This window comes from Cynocephalus volans, chromosome 3, assembly GCF_027409185.1.
Source record: "Cynocephalus volans isolate mCynVol1 chromosome 3, mCynVol1.pri, whole genome shotgun sequence".
NCBI classification, from domain to species: Eukaryota; Metazoa; Chordata; class Mammalia; order Dermoptera; family Cynocephalidae; genus Cynocephalus; species Cynocephalus volans.
In genome coordinates, this window is record NC_084462.1 from 119,811,317 (window position 1) to 119,833,456 (window position 22,140).

The 22,140-nt window shown below is 37.2% G+C and overlaps 1 protein-coding gene across 2 annotated transcripts in view; it reads left to right on the forward strand.

Moving 5' to 3' along the window:
• PRORP (protein only RNase P catalytic subunit) overlaps positions 1-22,140 on the forward strand; it is a 124,996-nt gene that overhangs the window by 86,386 nt on the left and 16,470 nt on the right. The gene's annotated exons all lie outside the window — the stretch shown is intronic.

A 22,140-nucleotide genomic window follows, 5' to 3' on the forward strand; every position in this document is an offset into this window, starting at 1 on the left:
CCCTAATTCTACCAATCTACTCTTATTTCAAGCTAAAAGTAGTCCCTTCTTCCCTGGGATTTTTATAATTGTCTCCACTTTTCTTGTAGCACTTGTCACTCTTTATCTTATGTTTCAGTTATTGATATATTAGTCTTTTCTTTCCTACTAGTCACTCTCCTCCTTATGGTTCTCAGTGTGTTTTTCACCTTTGTATTCCATATATTCTCACATAATATGCTTTTATTAAATATTTTGAACAGCTAAATACATTTAGAAACCAGGACAAGCTCAGGGTAGCCTATTAACAGCAATAGAATAACAACTTGGAGACAGTATGATAGACTGTTTAAGAGCTCAGGAGCAAAGGTATCTGGGTTTGGATCTACCACTTACTCTTCTTGTACAACCCAAATCCATCACACTCTAGGCTATTTAATAAAGTGGTTTTGTACTCAGCAAGTATAACGTTAATTGAAGGAGAAAAATATTTCTTTGCATCCAAAGTATTTTGTCTTATAAAAATAATTTAGAGATGTTGAAAGCAATATTTGGTGCCATACAGTCAAGATGTGTTCCTTTTACTATCTCCCTTTTCAATTAAAAAAGAGGAAGAGGGATACAAAATTGGAATATCATTCTTTTGGGGTACTCATGTTTTCTTTCAAAGCTTATGAAGTTACTCACAGATTTTCTAAGCCCATTTTGTAAAATTAATACCAAACTAAAGACAGGTGAGAGGGCCTCCATTTTTCTGCAAAGGGACATTTAACATTTATGAAAGTTGTTGGCCCACATGTGACAGTATTTAGGTACCGAGGACTTGAAAAGTATTTGGTCGCCACTCAGAAAGCATGATTTGGATTTACTGCCATTTCCTAAGTGACCGTGATATTTGGATGGAATTCATACCTACATGTTGGACACAGCCTCATGCATTTTTTAAGATATGCTGGTACCAAGAACTTAATAATGTCACCAATTGATTTATTGGCAAATTCCTGTATGCCTATCTAATACTTGCTTGTGTCAAAATACATCTCTTCTCTATTGCCTAGAGAGTAGAGATGTCAGTTTCCGGAAACATTGCAGAAAAACTTTTGTAAAGTGGTAGCTTTTTAATGGACTCTGGTTTTTTTTCCATTAGGCAGGAAATTACTGGGGAAAAGATTCTTAGAAAGTCTTACAAGTCTATTTGTCTAACCCCCCACTGCCTCTGTCTTCACATGGCTGCCTTCTCTGTGTCTGTCCTTCTGTCTCTTATAAAGTCATTGGATTTAGTATCCACCGAGTAATCCAGGATGATCTCATCTTGGAGATTCTTACTTGATTACATCTGAAAAGACTCTTTTCCCAAATAAGGTCACATTAATAGGTTGCGGGGGTTAGGACATAGAAATACGTATTTGAGGTTCGCCATTCAAACTACTGCACCACCATCTCTCCCATCTCACACTGCTTTCTGCCAGGTTTACTTTACAACACCATTGACAAGGAGTTGCAGGGTTCACAGTCATGTAATATTCATCACGTGTGCACATCCTGTTTATGCTCTAAAGGTTAAAAATTCTTTCTTATATTGAGCCAAAACCTATCCTGGGATAATATTTGACAGTAGGTTCTGGGTCTCTCCTGCACAGCTATAGGGGATGAGAAAGACTGGTCCCATGATTCTCAAGTTGAGAGAGAATAACACATGCACTGTTTCTCCACCATTCTGATACAGCATTCTAGGAGATATAAGATTCTCTCCAACATTTGTAACTCCCAACCCCCAAAATAACCCCTTCTTAATGAACAGTTCATGCCATTGTGAGCCAATTGTGATGGAAATACAATGAATCCCCTCCAGGAGGATTGGGAGCAGACAAGAAAGACTGAGGAACAACAGTTTCAGCCTTCTTTCTCATAGGCTTTTAGGTAGATGAGGGCAGCTATTATATTTCCCTGAGTCGTTCTTTTACAAGGTCAACACTTTTTCATTTTAATTATTCCCCTATGACATGACTTCCATTCCATTAATTCAGCAAATATTTATTGAGGGCCTAATATGTGCCAAGCACTCTGTTTGGTATTAGGGTGACGCAGGGATGACGCAGGGATGAGAATCCTAGGTTGTAATTGTCATCTAAGATTGTAATCTAGGGGAGGATGAAAACAAATTGCAAACCATTGTGATAAAAGTATGTTAATAAGCTTAAGTATAGGATGCTAAGGGAGCACTAGGAGAGATACCTAAACCAGTGTTAAAGAAATCATATCTAAAATGAGACCCAAAATTCAAGAAGAGAGAAGGGAAGCAGGACAGATTCACATTCCAGGCAGAGGGAGCCGCACGTACAAACGCATATAAGTTTGTAGTGGATTTTTGCTGGATATCTGGCTGCCCAGCATCCACACCCACTTCCAGATTTAGAGCCATGCCTTACATAGGGGAGACTCAAAGATGGTTCCAGAAAACTGGGTAGGCCTGAGACTAAGATGAAAGGAGTTAGGCACTTGCCTCAGCTGCAACGTTTAAGGGGATGCCAAAAAACTCAATAAGATAAATAACATTTTAATGCAATGTTTTTTAAAATCATAATTAATGCAAAAAATCCATAATGAACAAAATAAAACTTTAAAGAAAGACTGGATCAATATAATTGGTTTTCCGTTTTGTCTCAGGCTCCGATATGGCTTGGCATGGCACTGTTACTGATCCTGTCTTTCATTTAATTTTGCTATTTTATTCATCATGGGGTTTTTTGCATTAATTTTGATTTTAATACTGTTCATCTTGATTAGTGAGTTTTTTGGTGCCCCTTTAAATTTTGTGCCAAAGGCAAGTGCTTTAGTCACCTCACTTTGGCCCCAGCCCTGCAACTAGGACATACACACAAGATCCGTTCTTGGCCAGTCGGGTTCTTCCTCCTGGGACTTAGACTGTGGAGGGAGGAGTGTAAAGACAGACATTCACAGCGACAGCAATGGAGGTCAGTATCCTGCTGTGACTGTAGGGTGGATATGTGTGTGTGAGTATGCGTGCATGTGCATGGTACATAAGAGTTCAGCAGCATTGACCTCAGAAGCAGTCTTAACTAACCATGCCTGTAGCATGACTTTGGTCATGTTGCTTCTTCCTGGCCTCCTATGTTCATGCCTCTTTTCTGAGCTGATGTTGTGGTATTCAGGATTCATATTTCCTTCTTTTTTGAAAATCACAATCATGTATGTTTATCTCCAAACTTCCACTCTCCTCATTCTCCCTTATTTAGAAATAAGCAGTAATGGCTGTATGATTGTGCAAGTTTTCTTGCTGTCTGTTGGGAAAATACAGGAAAATGGTCAGGGCCCCTCAGATGTTCAGAATCTTGCCAAGCATTTGATGTAAATATGCATGTGCACCCAGGTGTTCCTTGGTTATTGTCTAATGTAATTGCGCATGTTTACCCAGGTGTCCTGGGTTATGACTTAAGTATAAAGGATGAGTGGTTCTGATCTATGGCGCCCCCCAATCCTGGGATACCGCCCGGGGGGGCCACAGGGAGGCCACTACTGCTGCTGGAGACTGTTGCTGCCAATGTCCCTGGGACCCTGAGAGGCCGCCACCACTGCTGCTGTAAGCTGCTGCTGCTGTTGTTGCTGACTGAGCTCATGTTGTCTGCCGACAGCTCCTAGGACCTTTCCCAATTACTTGTCATGGACCTGCACGTGAGGGGTCTGGGGACCCAGTATGTACAATGGATTTGAAGGGTTTGAGCCCTTGCTCTGACAATATAAATGGAAACTTAGTATAACGAAAATAATGAAACATTTTGGCTTTAGTTATGATTTGTCTTACTCGACAACTGGCATAGTCGTGTGGCTTTGCAGTATCTTGGGGTGAAATTCATCCAGGCATAGCAAAATGAACTCATTTGAAGTAACTATTTCTTTCAGTCACTTCACTTGTCTTATACAGTAGTTTTCCTTTATCCTCAGGGGATAAGTTCCAAGACTCCCAGTGTATGCCTGAAACTGTGGATAGTACTGAACTCTATATATATACTATGTTTTTTCCTACACAGGCACTGTGTCTATAACTTTTGCACTTTGAGGTGCAACAGCAACACTAGCACAAATTTCTTTTTCCTTCTTCACAATTTCACAGAGAGAAGATTCATTCTCACCATAGATCCTAGTAACCTCAGCATACAATTTTTTTACTTTCCTTTACATTGAGAACTTTCACCTTTTTATTTAAAGAAAACACTTTATGGCTTCTCTTTGGCATATCCAAATTGCCAACATCACTACTCTTGTGCTTTGGGGCCATTATTAATTAAAATAAGTGCTTGAACACAAGCACCACAGTACTACGACAGTCAATCTGATAACTGAGATGACTACTACTAAGTGACTACTACAATGGCTACTAAGCACATACAGCGTGGATGTGCTGGACATAGTGATGATTGACATCCCTAGTGGAACTGCATGGGTTGGCACAAGATTTCATCATGCCACACAAAACAGTGGGCAATTTAAAATTTATGAATTATTTCTGGACTTTCCATTTGATATTTTCAGACCACAGTTGACCACAGGTAACAGACTGTGGAAAGCAAAACTGCAGATAAGGGGGAACTACTATATGTGTCAGGCACTTTACTAGGATCTTTGCATCAGTTATCGCTAATCTTTGTGACAGTCCTGCAAAGAAGGCAGCATTCCTTTTTTGCTATACCTCAGAGAGATTAAGTGACTTGCTAAACAAGTAAGTAGCAGAATTAATATTAGAACCACGATAAGGGGGGACTACTATACTTTTCCTGTTTAGTCAGCATTTCCAAACTGAACATAACTTTGTACATTTATTTTTAGTTGTATTTTCTCAATATTACCCTAACTTCTCCAAACACAAATAAAAAGACTTTTTGTGTTCATAACTTGAGAATGATAATAATAACTAGTCTCTGGACCTAAACACATGAACAATAGAGATTAAAGGATGCGAGACTTAGAGGCCTTCATTAAAGTCAAGCAGTCTTAACGAACCATGCCTATAGCATGACCTTGGAGAAAATGAACTATGTTCATGAGAAACAGCTGGAAGATTTAAAGAACCTGTACCCAAACTCCAGTCTTTAAAATAGTCTGGCCTTGGGGCCAGCCGTGGCTTACTTGGGAGAGTGTGGTGCTAATAACACCAAGGCTGTGGGTTCGGATCCCTATATAGGGATGGCCAGTTAGCTCACTTGGGAAGGCGTGGTGCCGACAACACCAAGTCAAGGGTTAAGATCCCCTTACCAGTCATCTTTAAAAGAAAAAAAAAAAAAAGCCTCAAAATTTGGCATATATCCAACAATACTACAGATTTGGTTCAAGAACCTCAGAGCAAAACTCAAGAAACAAAAATACAAGCATATTCAATAAAAGCAATAAAAAGCTCGACAATAAAAATTACCTTAGGGAGAAGTTGACAGAAATATGCGCACACCACCCAGATCCACTGATGGTGCCAGCCCTGTCTTCCCAATTTCTATAAATCATCTGGCACCTTCAGTCCAGGTTAGCATGTCCCCATTTTAAGGTCTCCACAGATCACTCTGTTGGCCATAGAGTAGCCTGTTATGGCTACTGCCAAGTCCCTGATATAATATTGCCTCTTCATCATTTTGGACTCCCGAGTTCTTTTCCCAAGCTGAGGTTCTAATTCTTTGGTCTCTTCACCTCTAGGTAGAACTAGCAGTTCTGACCTGCAAGAGAAAAAAATGGTCAGTGGAGGTAGGAAAAAAAATATTTACCTCATGCTGGGCATTAACTTTCCTGATATTATACTGAGTGCCAACTGAGTGCAAAGAGTGCCACTCTTTGCATTTATCCTTTAATAAATGCATCTCTACCGTTTGGTTTTTTCTTTCTTTCTTGCCTCCATCTTTTTTGCCTCATCAGAGTCCATTATATTATAATTTTGTTTTTAAAGCCTTACCTTCTGTCTTGGGTTACATTCCCTGTTACAGTTTCTGTCTTGGAATTACACCCATCCTATCTCTGAACACTTTGAAATTTACTCTCTTAGGGTCTAGGGTCGTCCCATGCGAAAGGTTTCCTTCATTTGCTATTTATTACTGAGTCCACGCTAGCAAGCACACTCACTTCTTTCAAAGCTCTTCTCACTCCTACATCACCTACAGTTTCCTCTGTGTCAGTCATTATAGACCTGAATAGCAGTTCTCTTTGTTGTTTCCTCTACTTTATGAGAAATGAAATTGTCAATATGTATCAATTTATGAGGCGCTCTACTTTTACCAGAATGAAACTTCTCTCCAGTGCTGGGAGAGGTGACATTTCCCGTTACTACTGTATATTGTGTCTGTGTATCTGTTTTGTAATCTGTAATAGGAAGTCATCACTATGCATTGACCGCAGTGGTATCACTAGATCATACCTTTCCAGTGTCATGAGTCTCAGTGACATCTGCCTCCTTGTGTTAACCTTCCAAATTTACTTTTCTCATTATCCATTTTCTAGAGATTGTTATTAGGAACAGGGCCCGTAGCTTGCTTTCCATCTACTTGAGTTTTTGCAGATAAATGATTGGAAGACTCTACTACTATTATTTTTTAGGTATTACATCAGTACCTCTATGTGGGAGTTCTGCTGAATTTCAGATAATCTTATAAGACTTAATACTCTCTACCCCATCATTAGCTTTAATGCCTATTGTCATATATCTAATAAGAAGTGATATATTCCTCTCTTCCCCTCTCATTTCCTTAAAGGCATGGCAGATTTGGAGGAAATAAACACTTTTATGGAACCTGAACAAGAAGTGTACTTTTCCTGGATACATATCTTTTAACTAGCACTATAGAGGCAGAGTTACAAATCATAGAGAAAAGAAAGGACAGAAAATTAAGTCACAGAAGGCTTCTTCAAAAATAGAAAACTTTTTTTAAAGTTCTACCTAGTGTCATGATATCAACATCTAGAGACCTCAGTCATGAGACCAAATTTTTTCTTAAATCACATAAATATCTAAACTATCGAGGACAGTTTATTTAGCAAACATTCATATAGAACTTACTGTGGGACATATGTCCAAAGTGCTTCATAAACAATAACTTATTTAATCTTCACAACAGGCTAATCTAGCAGGTAGAACTATTAGTTCCCATTTTACTAATGTGATAAAGAAACTGAGGCTTAGAGAGGTTAAGTAACATCTCTAAGGTCACACAGCTAATAAGTGAAAGAGCTGGAATTTGAATTTGAGAAGTCTGGCTTCAGAGTCTATGCCCTAAACACTACATTATGCAGCCTCTCCAATTAATTTTCTTTCTAAAGTCCCAATGGAAAAAAATGCTACAGCCTATACCAGAAAATACCAAATGAGCACGAAACATTTTTTTAGAAACCAGCTAATTAAGGATTTTGTCAGATGTGTAGCACCTTAACCTTCTTAGTTATAACTTTCCCAAAAGTACTTAGTTACAATAGTGTTCCCTCCTCATTGTTGTCTGCTTGGTCCTCCCAACCTTTCCTGACTTTCAAATTACATGGTTTGTATATAGCTCTTGTTTCTATATATTTGATCACAAGCTCCTTTTTGTTGGTCATGGTATGTTGTACGATTGTGGGAAGTTGATTGATTGTATCCAGGGTTAGATTAATGATGTCCTTTCATGTATTTCTCTTTTGCCTTAATTATAATTCTTGCCTGCTAATTATTTCTACTTCTCCATATTTACTTCCAGTCTTCTCTTCCTTGTAAGTTTTGCTAGTATCAGAAATTCTTTTCCATATATACAAAGGTTTTCTTTCCTTTTCTAAACGTATTAACTTTATTGTTTTAAAAGAAACTCAGTGGTAGTGAATTTCATATAGTATGATATACCACATGCATTAATATACTAGGACCTCTGAATAAATCTACTGAGGAGTTGAATACTTTGGTAGGGTATTTTTCTCTTGTAATGAAGGAAGCCCCAAGAAACTCAGAAAACATAAAGCTAATGATTCTGTTTAAATACCTATTTTTCTTCCCAACACTTGGTATGTTTTAAAATTTGTTTATGCTTTTCTTTTTGGTAGTTGTGACATCTCCCTGGTGACAACTTGTCTCGTCTATAAATTACAGTGAAGATTAGAAAAGAGCTTAAGAAGTTTAGCTCCTTTAAGTCAACTGCCTCTAGCCTAACCAAAGCTGTAACAATCTGTAACATTAAGTTGTCACTAGACTGATGGTGACTTAATGATACCAGTTACTACTCATAAAAACCACCAGCTTAAGTATGTATATTTTACTGAAGTCGCTATAGATTCTAGCTTTCCTAGTCCAAGAAATATTGAACAAAGATCCTCTTTTGTTGATCTTTGTGCCATGATGTTTCTCAAGAGAACTATTTGGTTTACTGTGAACCATACAAAGTTTCAAATGTGAACATTCAATATTATTTAAATCTTAATGACTCCCTGTTGTGTGCCAGGCATTGTGCTAGGTACAATGTACAGATGCAAAGATGAATGAAATGCAGTTGTTCCCCTTGTCAGGGAGTTTATAATCCTGTTAATACCCAAATTGTTAATATGTAAAATATTTACACGGTCTGTGAGAAATGTTTAAGAGCTAAAAAAATTCATAGGCTAAGGAAAACTACTTCTATCTAGCTAAGGAGGAATCAAAGTATGTTTTATGGAGAAAATAGCTTTTAACCTGGGTATTAACAGTTAAGCTAGGTTTTAATAACTATAGTTGGGTGTTGGGAAAGAAGAGGAACTGTTTCCATATCCAGACAACATTGTTCAAATAGCACCATGGAACAAATTAGTACTTTGGAGGTAGGCGGTGATAGATGGGGAAAAGTAATAAATATTGCCTAACTTTTTTCTGTTATCAAACTGTAGCAACCTTACTGTGATGAGATTTGGGAAGAAAGATGATATTTAATACCTAGCTGAGAGTAGTTGGCTAAACAAACAACAATTTGTATTTCTCTCCTGATATTGGTTATCTTTGGTTATCTCCAAAATTAAATTACTTCCTTTTAATTCTAAAAAGTAGTTTTAATGGATTCCACTTATTTACCTTAAAAGCTATGTTATGACAATATAACACATTTGTATAATGTCCCCTTGGAAGTATGAAAATCATCTTTGGCCTGAGATATTTTCATTCAGGCATCTCCAGCTTGCACCTATAAATCTGAGTTAGTTCTTTAGCTTTTAATGTTCTTCCTCCTCTTCCATCCTGTGTATCCCTAGGCAAGAAGAATCCCACCAAAAATGAGACTCTTTTTACTTCTTCCAGGGATTCTCTACTTCTCAGAGAGTCCCAATTTGTATCTTATAGCAAGATGAAATAAATGGGAATTTGAGCATATAAAAAACATTTCTTAAAAATTCTAGTTTAAAATTATAAATACTTTTTTCTTCATTGTTCATAGTTACGAATCAGGTAATTTAAAGACTTAAAACCATAAGCACTAGCTTTACAATGTTAATTTTTAAAAGATAATAACCAGCACATTGAGTATTAATGTCTTTCCTAGTATGTTATAAAGAGAAAACATATCATGTAACTTTGAATAAATACAAGTATTTTAAAAGGGCATGAAGACGTTAGCCTATAGTATTAACAGTTGTAGTATAGCTTTTCATTTGTTACTTCCTCCTCCTCCAAAAAAATACCATGATTCCTACATGTCCTGTAGATGGCAGTACATATGAATGGAAAATATAAGTTCATACTAGAGATTTGAAAATGATTAGCAAAAGGGGTCTTTATGAGTAAGGTTCAATTGAAAGGTTCTTTCTTTGATAATTTTTCTCATTCACTGGATTTTTTAAAACTGTCACAAACTTTCTCTCTTACTCATGATGTTTCCGTTTAATTTTCTTCTATCACCTGACCACTCCAGCCCCCGACTTTTGTTTCAGAAATCATGTTATACAACCATTTTCTCTTTAGAGGGCAGTGATTGGAAACTAAGTGATCACACACGATAGGGTCCTGTGTAAAGTTCTGTGTACTTATTTCTTCCTCAAGAAAATTGAGTGGTAGATGGCATTGCTGTAAATTCTGATAGGGACAAGGGAAGCAGTGTCACATATGTTCCAAATACACCCTCATTATAAATCTACAGTTCCAGGTGCTATCAAGTATATCTTCTCATGGAGGGAAGTAGCTCATTCAGGAATATGAAAAGGCTGTCTTGTTCTCCCTAAACATTGGGGATTTTGCTGTGGGATTCAGTCAGTAAATGTTTATTGAGTACTTACTGTACACTAGGCAATCCCTGTATTCCACTGTTAAAAGGACATGGTACCTACCCTTAGAAACCCCCTCCTAAAAGAGAGGTATGTGGAAAATACAGTAAGAGCATAGAACATGAATAGATGGCTGTAGCAGATATTATCAATTAATTACAACGTACTTTTCTTCCAAGTCTGCTGGCCTCAAGCTCCTTCACAACACTTGAGGAAGATGTTATTGTTCAGTCAAAGAAGACATACGAGAAGAAGCCTATTTCCTAATCATGGCATACTGGGAGAAGTGCTTAAAAGTCTATCTAGAAATGGTATACAATATGCCACCAATTGTGTAAAGAAGGGGTAAGAAAACACACACACACATACACATGTTTGTTGATGTTTCTCTAGAAGGCTACCCAAGAAATGGTAATGTTCACTGTCTCTGGGCAGAGGTGGTAGGTGGCTGGAGGATAGAGTGGGAGAAAAACTTTTCATTGACTACTCTTTGGTTTCTTTTGGAGTTTGAACCATGTGAATTTATTACCCATACAAAAATAAAGTTAAAGTAAAGCTTTACTTCCTTAGTACATCACATTACCACATCTGAGGAGAATATATAGTAGTTGTCTTTTATTTGGTGGGTTGTGTAACTTACTAAACTCCTAACCATATACTAGATAGAAGAAAGGTATCACCAAGGATCATTTAAGTATCTATAACATTTTTTGTTTTGGTTACAGGGAACTTCCCACTTATTATTTTTCATGCCTCTTAACTGGTATATCCTGATAAACATTGAATTGCTGTGAGTGGGAGTGGTTCCTCCCATAGAAGTCAAGAGTAGATTTTTTTATGTAGCAAAGACCTGTAAGTTTTTATATTTGTTTAGTTTTAATGAAAATTACATATGAGGTTTGCCAGATAATCCTGGCAGAAAACAGATTGCGAACAGAAAAAAATTGGTTTAGTAAATTTGTTTGCATTGCTCAGAATTTAGAACAAGTTAGCAGATTTCCTTGGTGAGATGAATTGTTATGATATACCATTGGAGGAGTCATAATAGTACATATAGAATCATCACCTCTCTTGAAATAAATTTTTATAGCTGAAATATAAAAACACTGGGAATGTGAAAATAAATTCCATAGAATCAGTCATGTCCTATGTCCTTAGAAGTTCTGTGTATGTTTATGGATCATATATATACATGATGTTAGGGGTTGTAAAGAAACAAATTTAGGTCTAGTTGACACCTGACAAATAAAACAGAATGAAAATCAAGTATAAACAAGAAATTGTATAAGTTACCAATTTTATATACGTGCATATTTGCTGATGCACAAAATATATTCAGTGGACATTAATTGGCTGGTGAATCTTTATGACCTCTGTTCCTGTTAATTGGATAATAAAAACAGTGGACATTATGGCAGCATATGACAGTTTACAGATCACTTCTGCAGTGTTTATCTCACTTGATCAGAGGTTCAAGAATTTATTTTGGGAGGGGTTTACATTAATGAAAATCATCTTTTCTTCTGACTTATACCTCCCAGTATGGTATGGCCATGTAGATGTTTTTGATAAGAAAAAAGCAATTGGGTAAACTTTTCTTGACATACTTAGCCTGCCAATTAAGAAGAAAATCTCCATCTAGGCTAACATGGTCTTTCTACCCCTCTTTATTCCATAATTTTTGCTCAGCCCTTAATAAGTCCATGTCAGAGCACAGAAAAACCTGGCTAGGTACTCCAAACCGGTTCTGTCATCCCTTCCCCCTTCTCTTTCATTACAGGTAGGAATTCCATTCCAGGATTCTGGATTTTTTGACTCACTCCTTTAATCTCTTCCAATTGTAAGGAATCATGCTCTCACATATACTTCATCTCTCTTCTGTGCTCTCAAACTTCAATTTTCCCTTTTCCTTCGTTCATTAATTCATTCAGCAAATATTTATTGATCATCTTAAGTGTCAGGCCCTGTTTTTTGTGCCAGGGATACAGCAATGAACAAAACAGAGAAAACTCCCTGCCCTCATGGTGCTTACATTATTTTTAACAGATATAACCATCAGGGCTGCTGAGTTGCATAACTCCACAGGGTGCCGCTCATGTTGTACTCTGTGTGAATATTGCCTCTAGAGTTGTGCAGTGCACAGCTGGCTCAGCTCTACACAGTGGTTCTATCTACTGTTCTTAATTTGGATGTTTGTTAAAACTAATTTCCTATAGTAAAATCAGTCAGTTGGCTTTCATGTTTCAACAATTGCCAGAATGCGACCCCTTCCTTTAAGGAAAGCATGCAGTCCTCTCTTATGGTGTGGAAGGGGATTTTCTGGAGAAACCCTCTTGGTCTTTCCTCAAATTACCTGTGTCAAGCTACTCTAAAATTCACTTACTACTTTTTTCTTTATGTTCAGCAGTATTGAAGGTTTTTTCCCATGCCTTTGAGTAGTTCTCTAATTTTGTTCAAGTTTCTTTTCCTTCACCATGATCACAGCATCATGTTTTTTCCTGAGCTATGCAGTGGTTCTTCCATCTTGATTTGTGGTCAGTAAATGTGTAGTTGGTAAGAAGTCTGTACCCTGCATTTTGAGGATAAAGTTGCATTTCATATATGTATTTATTTGGAAGAGAGATTTGGAAAAATATTATCATTAGATTCCATTATAGCATTATCTTGCCTTGTGACCTGCTCAATTCTCTTAAGTTCTTTACAGCTTAGGTTTTCCTTGTGATCAAAACATGTAGCTGAAAACACCTGTTAATAATACTTAACCTCCTCTAAAAGAAGGTAGGTGGCACCACAGGTGTCCTTGAAGTTATTTGCTATCTCAAAACACAGTCGGATGCCTTGGAAATGGCTGTGACTCCAGGTGCACACATGTGCACACACACATAGCTATGGATGGAAATAAACAAACAAAGACCAAGAAAACCCACTTGGGTAAATTTTAAAACAAGGAAAAGAATGGTTTAAAAGTTGACCACTACCCACGAATTAGTTAGCCACCGTATTTTTATACTATATTTTATACATTCAAATAACTTTGCAATTGTCTAAGAAAGCTATCATGTCAAGTCTCATTATTAGAATGAAATGTGTGTTTGAAGAGAGTAATTCTTTGTGCATGTAGGGTTGGAAAAATTGAGAAGTATGTTTACTTGCACATTGTTGTAGTTAAAATCAGATAGAAAGGTTTAGAGATTGTGCAATTAGGGAATGTTTTCTACCCATAAATTCCCTAGCTGTGCGTTTCACATTAATTAACAATTAGGTCCTTGGATACTTGGACTCAAACTGTTTGGAAACTAATTTTTCCAAATATTGTTTTTCCAAGATCTTTACTGAAATAACATCAGGTATCAACTCCACTGATAACTATTGTAGGAAAAGTAACCTGGCATTGGTCTAGTAGAAGCAGAATTTAAAAAAAGAGGAAAGGAATGTTCATAAAATCAAGAGATTAAAGTAAAAGACTTTTGAAGAAATATGACACCTGTATTTTTGTGAAAACCTCTGAATTCTCTTAAAATCTTAACCTTTTAAGGTATATCAAAGCTATGTATAAATGTACCACATTGTCTGTGTTTTCATAGCTTAACAATAACAATGAATAGTCTTTTACAGCTTACAGAGCCCTTTCCTTGATATTATCTGATTTGATCCTTACACATCCCTATGGACTGAATAGCTGTATTTTTCTCATTTTTACATATAAGGAAATTGGCTTAGAAGCTAAGTGACTTGCCCAGAGGTAACTGTTCTCTAAGCAGTACACTGAATCCACATCGTATTCTTTTTCCAGAGTCATTTTGCTACCCCCAGAGCAAACAGTATTTTTTCAAAGCAAATGATCAAGTTGGAGCCCCTTTTCTTCTCAGTATTTGAATACCATCTTGGCAGCATATTAAGAAATGAGTCAATTAGGTCAAGCAATAAGCAGGTGAAAACCAAGTGCAGACTATATGGCTCATAAAATTAAATGGCTGGTCTACATTCTACAAACAGGATTCTTGTGCCCTTTGACAGATTACAGATACATGACACATTATTTCTTTGACATTTCATACATTACCTATGAGCATTATGTGAATGAATTATGTGGCCATACCAGTGTCGTGCCAACTCAGTGTTATGTCACATTGAGACAAGTTACAAACTCATATGAATTGCCCTGCCCTGTCCAACTAAAGAAAACTAAGGGTCTTCTTCCCTGTCCTCTACAGAAAAAATTATAAGTCTTTGAAACAGAGGGCTTGATAGAAATGTTGTACTGACTGGCATTAAGGTTGATGGATCATAAATCACTTCACTACCACCTAAGGTTGTGCCTCAAACAGTTTCTTTGCATTCTGCACACACACATTATTTTAGCACCCTTTAAAAATACTGTGGCTAACTACTTCCTGGGTAGTGGTCAGCTTTTGAACCATTCTTTTCCTTGTTTTAAAATTTACCCAAGTGGGTTTTTTGGCCTTTGCCTGTTTATTCTCATCCATAGCTATGTGTGTGTGCACGTGTGCACATGTAGTCACAGCCATTTCCAAAGCAACCGATTGTGTTTTCAGACAGCAAATAATTTCAAGGTCAGCTGTTGTGCCACCTACCTTCTTTGAGAGGTATCACTTTTCCTATGCTGTATAAGCCATCCAGGTGTTGGGGGAGAACCAAAGTTTAATTCAAGTAAATATCCTCAGTCTAGCATGTAGAATCAGACTGAATCCCCTCATTTTTTAATTCTGTAACGTATCAGAAGGTCATAGTAGTTTTCTGGCTATTAGATTTTTCTTAGAAATTAACATCAGCATCTGTGATGTGGAGATGATTTTGATTAAGTCTTTTGAAATTTAGAAACATTTCCAAAACTCATTTTCTTCTTTAAAAATATTGACAAGTATGACTGTGCTATTAATGCAAGAAATAATTACTTTAAAGGTGGAATGTGCAGCTTCATATACCTGTTTTGTTTGTTCGTTTTTTTGTTGTTGTTTGTTTTCTGGCACCGGGCCTATACAGGAATCTGAACCCGTGACCTTGATACTACAAGGCTGTGCTGTACCACCTGAGCTAACCTGCCAGCTCTTTATTTTTGTTTTTGTTTTTGTTTTTTGACACATGTTAGTATGAAGGTATTTCACATTGAATGAAAATAAAGGAAAACTTTGCCCTCCCATACCTCATCCTTTTCTGTTAAATCCCAACTCAGAGGAATATTTAGGAAAGAGTTAGCATCAAAGAGATCTGGATCAAAATTCTGGCTGTGTCACCTAATTGCTGGATTGCCTTGGGCAAATAACTTCATGCCCAGGCATTTCAAAATTAACAGGCTAAAATCAAACTTTTTATCTTCTTTCTACTCCCTCAGATCTGTTCTTCATTCTATACCTTTATTTGTTTTGCTGCTACCACCCTCCATCCAGTTACCCAAGCCAGCAATCACAGTAATTTCTACCTCCTTGTTCTCCATATTGGCTAAGTCAACAAAATCAGCCAATATTGCCTCCTAAATTAATCCCTCTGGTCCTACACTGTCCAATATGGTAGCTACTAGCCAGTGTAGCTATTGAGCACTTGAAAAGTGGCCAGCCAAATTGAGATGTGCTGTTAAGTGTGAAATACGCACCAGATTTCAAAGACAGTATAGGTAGAAAATATCTCGATAATTTTTATATTAAATTTCATGTTGAAATAATATTTTTAATACAGTGAGTTAAACAAAATATATTATTAATATTTATTTCATATGTTTCTTTTTATTTTTTGGTGTAGCTACTAAATTTATAGTTACGCTATTGGTTTTATCTGAGACCCTTTTTCCCTCTCACTGTTGCTGAAGTCTAATAACTGGCCTACCTACATTCTGAATCTCAGTGAAAATGCTTTTTCTGAAATGGACATTTGGAAGTCTCACTTCCCTACTGCCGCCATTCAGAGGCTTCTCGTCACAAAACCCAAGGTCCTGTGTGCAGTATGCAAGAGTCTTGCTTATTTGACTCCTGCTTACCTCTCAGCCTTTTTTCTCACCTGTCCTCAGTTCCTTCTTCCTCCCACCTGGCACTGTACAAGGGTGCTTCAGAAATTCCTGGAAAGACTCATATTATCTTTTAATTCTATTTTTCCACGAACTTTTTGAAATACCCCCAGGTATTCCACTGATCCTAAAATTCTTGTTTTTCCTTGAACATACTATGCTGTTTCACTCATCTATGCCTTTGCATTTGCTGACTCTTTGATCTAGATGCTTTTTCCTTCTCCCTTTGCCATCTGACTGGGGAGTTCTGTTTTAGCTCTCAAAACTTTCCATAGGTTCCTCTTTTCTCCCACTCTTGTAGTGGTTCTAACAACACCTTTTATTTACTCCTCCTGGGCTGTAAGCTCCCTGAGGGCAGGGACCATGTCTTATTTCACTCTTATATCCATCTGTGCTTACTCCTCCTGGGCTGTAAGCTCCCTGAGGGCAGGGACCATGTCTTATTTCACTCTTATATCCATCTGTGCTTCAGATGGTACCTTGAGCAGAGCAGGTACATCCATTGGGTAAATTTTTGTATTATTTGTGTTGCATTAGAATCGTATATATTACAGTGATTTATTTATATATCTGTCTCCCTACTATGGAATGGACTCTTTGAAGAAAAAAACGAATCTTATTGATAAAAAGATCTAAATATCCCAGCCCCTCAAGTAGTGCCTGTCTTAGTATGTGGACACCAAATAAATATTTGTTGTGTTGAATTGAATAAACTCAGGTTGGACTTGCTCTGCATGTGTCCTGCTGACTTTCTAATTGACCTTTAAACAGTCATACAGGCAGTTACTGGCTTAGAAGATCTCTAGGGATTCTTTTTTATCTTTCATCTTTGGGGTTACTGTGTATGCAATTTTTTAAACTTTAAATGTTGTTTTTCTTCCTTTACAAAGGTAGTGTACATGTTAATTGGTGGTGGGGGGGGAATCAAATAATATCAAATGATAGAAAATGAAAGCTCTCTCCCTAATCCTACTCCCCAGAAGAAACCACTGATAACAGTTTAGTGTGTATCTTTCAAGACTTTTTTCAGTGCATACGTACATAATTATTTTGCACAAAATGCCATAATTAAACATATTCTAAAATTTGCGTTTTCCTTAACATATATTTTATATATTTCCAAGTGCAATATTTCGGAAGTATATTTGAAAAGAAAGGAGTTGGAATTGAGAGTTATATATTTATTACAAGAGGGTTAGCGATTGGGAGTGTGGGTTTGAGGTTAGAATTACCTAGGTTTGAAACCTAGCTTTGCTATTTACTGGCCTGTGACTTTGTCTCAGTTTCTCCATATGTAAAAGGGGACTAGGAGCGAGGCATAATAATGATACCAAATTCATAGGGTGTCTATGAGGATTAAATGGTGATGTGTATAAAAACATCAACATTTAAGGTAGTTTTGACACATCGTAATTGCCCAGTAACTCATCGCTAAAGGGGAAAAGGTAGAAGATTTTTTGTTTCTTTGTTTATATCACTTTCTCATTTATATTTATGAAAAAAGAGGCTCAAAACAACTCTTCTACTGAGAACCAACTCAGTTCATCTATGTCTGCCTTGATTAGAGAAGTATAGTGAACACGTTTATCTCATTTTATACTCTTAATTCCTCTTCTCACACCTCTCCCTCAAATCACATCCCCATTATTGCTTCCTGTCATTTCCAGTTTCTGTGTCCTTATTTCTGCTAAAAAAAAGCAGAAGTGAAGGAGATATGAGGGTTTGGGGATTTCTAAAAACTGTTCATAAGTCCTTGTTATGTTATATTAAACCATAGTATGTGAATATGTTATTTGCCAGATCTTTTCTCTGGGAAACACAAAGGAATTTCCCCATTAGAGACTTAACGTTTTAACTTTTTAAAGGACAAGAATTATTGTGTTATGCATACACAATAAGAGAGTTACACAATAATGAGAGTTCATTACATTGAAGACAGAAATCCTCTGTTCTTTCTTTCTTTTTTTTTACTCCACATTTTGCAAATGGGAAAACTTAGGCTCTTAATTTGCCTCAAGAGTACAAGGTACATTGCTGAGCCTGTACTATGAGGCTTAAATATAAGAGGTTGCTGTTTTTGTAGATCAAAAATAGTAGAATATTGGCAATTTCATGTGATTTGTAAAGAAAGCCTGTGATGTGTGTGTGTGCATTTGTGTAAAATGTATCATGTATAAAGAAGACTTTAAATGTAAATGTGTAGTTTAAAGAGTAATAATAAAACTAACACCTCTGTACCTACCAGACGGGTTAAGAAGCTCTTTATGTTCCCTGTGTAACCTCTCCTAACTTTTTCTCCTTTCCTCCCCTAACCCCTTCTTCCCCCACTGTCCACCCCAGCCATTTAACATAATCCTGACTTCTGTGTAAATAATTTTCTTATTTTTCATTGTTTAGGTTTGTAAAACTGAGTAGCAAGCTCGACCCTAGCTATGTGAGGAGAGGGCAATGCAGTCACTATTAGATGAAAGCTCCCTAGAGAAGATAAGCTGAACAGAGTCTGGTTCGTGATCTAGCCTTGTTCTCTGGGACCCCCTTCTGGGGAAGTATGAGTTCAGGGTCATGTGTGAGTCTTAGGAAACAGAAGGTTTATACAGTCAGGGTATCTGACAGAACTGTAGTTTGGTCCAGTTACATGACATCCAACAGAAATATGATGAAACAGAGTGGGCTGCTGTTTTTTGCCTCTAAACTCACCATGGCTTTCCTCCAGCTTTCAGGAGTAGATTAAAGCAAAAATGTGTTGCATTGTAAATAAAATGCAAGTCTTCACTGATCGAGGCATCATTGGCATGATGGGAAATATGGGAACTCTGTGTTAAGGTTAAGACAAGCCAAGTGAGCTCACTCAGGCATTCTATGCTCAGGTTAAAACGATAATGTGATGTCAATAGGGATCTTGGTGATGACAGTTGCCAATGTGGCTATCTCTTGAGTCATTTTCCAGTCTGGATTCATTGCCCTCTGTATCTGATACACAGCTGTCATCCTGGGATCTCCCTCTTTACCATCTTCCTGGGGATTCCCATTGCCTCTCTCCTATATTGGATCTCCTGTTTCCTGTCTTTCTCTTTCCTGGGTTAGTCTCTTCAGTGTAAAATTCTCCAAGAGCTTCTTAAGGAAGGATGCATGGGAGGTAAAATTTTTGAGACTGTCCATGTCTGAAAATGTCTTTATATTATTCTCATACACGATAGTGTGGCAGAAAATAGATCTTTAGGTTAGAAATTGAAAATGTCTTTATATTATTCTCATACACGATAGTGTGGCAGAAAATAGATCTTTAGGTTAGAAATAATATTCTTTCAGAATTTTGAAGATAATGCTTTATTCTTCCAGTGTTACTCTTGAAGTCTGAAACATTCTGACTCTTGATCTTTTGTTCATGATCTGTTTTATTCTCTCTAGGAGCCTTTGGAATCTTCTCTTGTCTTCAGAGTTCTAAAATTTTACAGTGGTGTGACTTGGTATGGTTTGTTTGCATGCATTTAGTTGGACATGCAATGGACTGTTTCATTTTAGAAACTCATGTGTTTTCATTTGGGGCGATATTTGTTGGTTATTTCATTGATGACTCCTTCCCCTGTTTTCCCTGTTCTCTCTCTCTAAACCCAAATAATGAACCTTCAGGCTTCCATCCACCACCCCAGCAGAAGCAATGTGGATTAGAGGGGGTGGGGATGCATGAATCTAAGAATCTAATGCTTCTTCAGCTTTTACCCAGTTCTCCTTAGTTGAGGCACATACTTCTCATTCAACCTCGCTTCTTTGCTTCCAGTTCTGGGGTCTTTTGAGAAATTGGGTTGGTTCTTAGCTAACTTCTCTTTAGATTTGACATCATTGGATCTGCAAAGTCAGTTACCACTTGTCTATCTGCTTTCCAGCTTCCAAAGTTTTTTTATTGCTCAAGTCTTTGTGGATTTATCATTTGAGAAGTCTATGTCATAGTTTTAATGGAATTTTAAGTAGGATTAAGATTAGATGCATGTGTTCAATTTGCCTTCTCAATCTGAGAGCTTATGTTCTACTCTTACCAAGTGTTGACAGAGATTCACACAAAAATCACCCAAATCTGTGATAATGCCAAAAGAAATTTTTTCTGTCTCTTTTTTTTTTGTTGTTTTATTCTTTTTTCTCTACTCCCCCCCCCCCTTTTCTTCGTTTTTGTTTTTGTTTTATTTTTTTTTGTAAGGGAGAGGATACAGTGGGGGGTGGAAGCTCTTATTTCACTAATCCAGGCTGTATTGTTTAATAATAGCTAACATTTATTGAGTACTTTTCCATGTGCTTTTTATCTACATGCATTATTTAAAGTAATCTTCATAATAACCCAGTTACTATCTCCATCTTACCAAGAATGAAATGGAGGCACAAAAAGGAAATGTAACTTTCCCAAAGTCACACAGTTTGTACATAGTGGAACCAGAATTTGAACCCAGGCAGCCTGATGCTAAAACTTGTGCTCTTTATTTATTTTTACATTACACTGTGAAATAATAGATATAAATTGGAAAAGTCTCTTATGTGTCTGTTCCGTTCCACTTACTATATAAGCCCTTCCACTGCAGAGCTGTGTAGATAGCTTAGAACACTGAGGATATCCAAGGTATCTTTTTATATAGCCAGGTATTATATATTTATGTAGCCAGGTTTTATATATTTTGAACAGATACGATTGTTCCAGAAAACAAAGTCAATAATCATAGCGTACAATTGAGTATGGCTTTGTAGCAAGACAAAAGCTATGTGAATTAGTGCAGCCATGAAGAGGCTACCCTAATTTTCAAGCCTCCAGAGCCCCACTGCACATCATATTCTTTCTCTTGTAGTCATTAAATGGTGTCTTATGAGCCTGAAAAGTGAGCAGATTATCCCCTTTACATGGACTGGGTCTGGAACCCTGGGGGAAATTTTTAACAAAACTTTTGAGAGTGGAAATTTAAATGCATCAGAATAAGTTAGTTGACTCTTTCTGAAATTAGTTTTCAATCTTCAAAATACCTATCCTTTCCCCTTTCCTGCCTCACAGGATAAAGGAAATACAGATATCTTACAAAGAAACTAAAAAGACCAAAGAATGCACATAAATGTTTGGAGAAAAGTCACACTATGAGTCAGGGGCCAAATCTTCTATTTTCTAGACAGCTCTGACTCTGAGCTAGCTGGGGAAATCCATGTAGGCCAACAGTTTAATCGTTTTCTAAAAGTCTGGATGACTGTGTGGGTGCTAATGGCATCAGAGAAGACAGTGGTGTGCAGGAAACACATCCCACACTTGACAGGATGTTCCCAGAGCAGGAATGGCATTTTTCTTCCTCAGTAGAATTGTCTAAGGACAAGATGAGATCATTGAAATCTCCCTAAAATACCAACAACTGACGAAAGCAGGATATAAGACATGGTGGGTCTAATGTAAACTAGTAGGATCACTTATGATATCACAATGAAGTAATAGTATTTTGTGTATGTACATTATTCCAAGAGATTCAAAGAGCTTCATAGAGTGGGTCAGTCATCAAATAGTTTTAAATCTTCTGTACACAAAGAGATGGAAGGAGGACTCTGGCTCAGCCTCAGTCTTCTCTCTGGAAACTACATCGCCAGACTTACAAAGCTTACAGTCCTTGCATACCACCTAATGAAAGCTTTCCTCTGCCTCCCCCCCCAGTTCTACTTCTTCACCAAAACGCTTCCTTTTCTCATCTTCTTTCAATTCTCCCATTTTCATCAAGTGCTAATCTGTCTTACATGGTATATAGCCCTTGAACAGCTCCAGCAAGACAATGTTATTAATCTTCCTTTAAATAAATAGTGACCTCTTGCGCTGCAAGTAGCTACAGCTGTCAAAGGTAGAACTGAGGAGGCTGAGGCAGCACTAGTCAAGCAGAGGCAAATGAAAATATGATGAG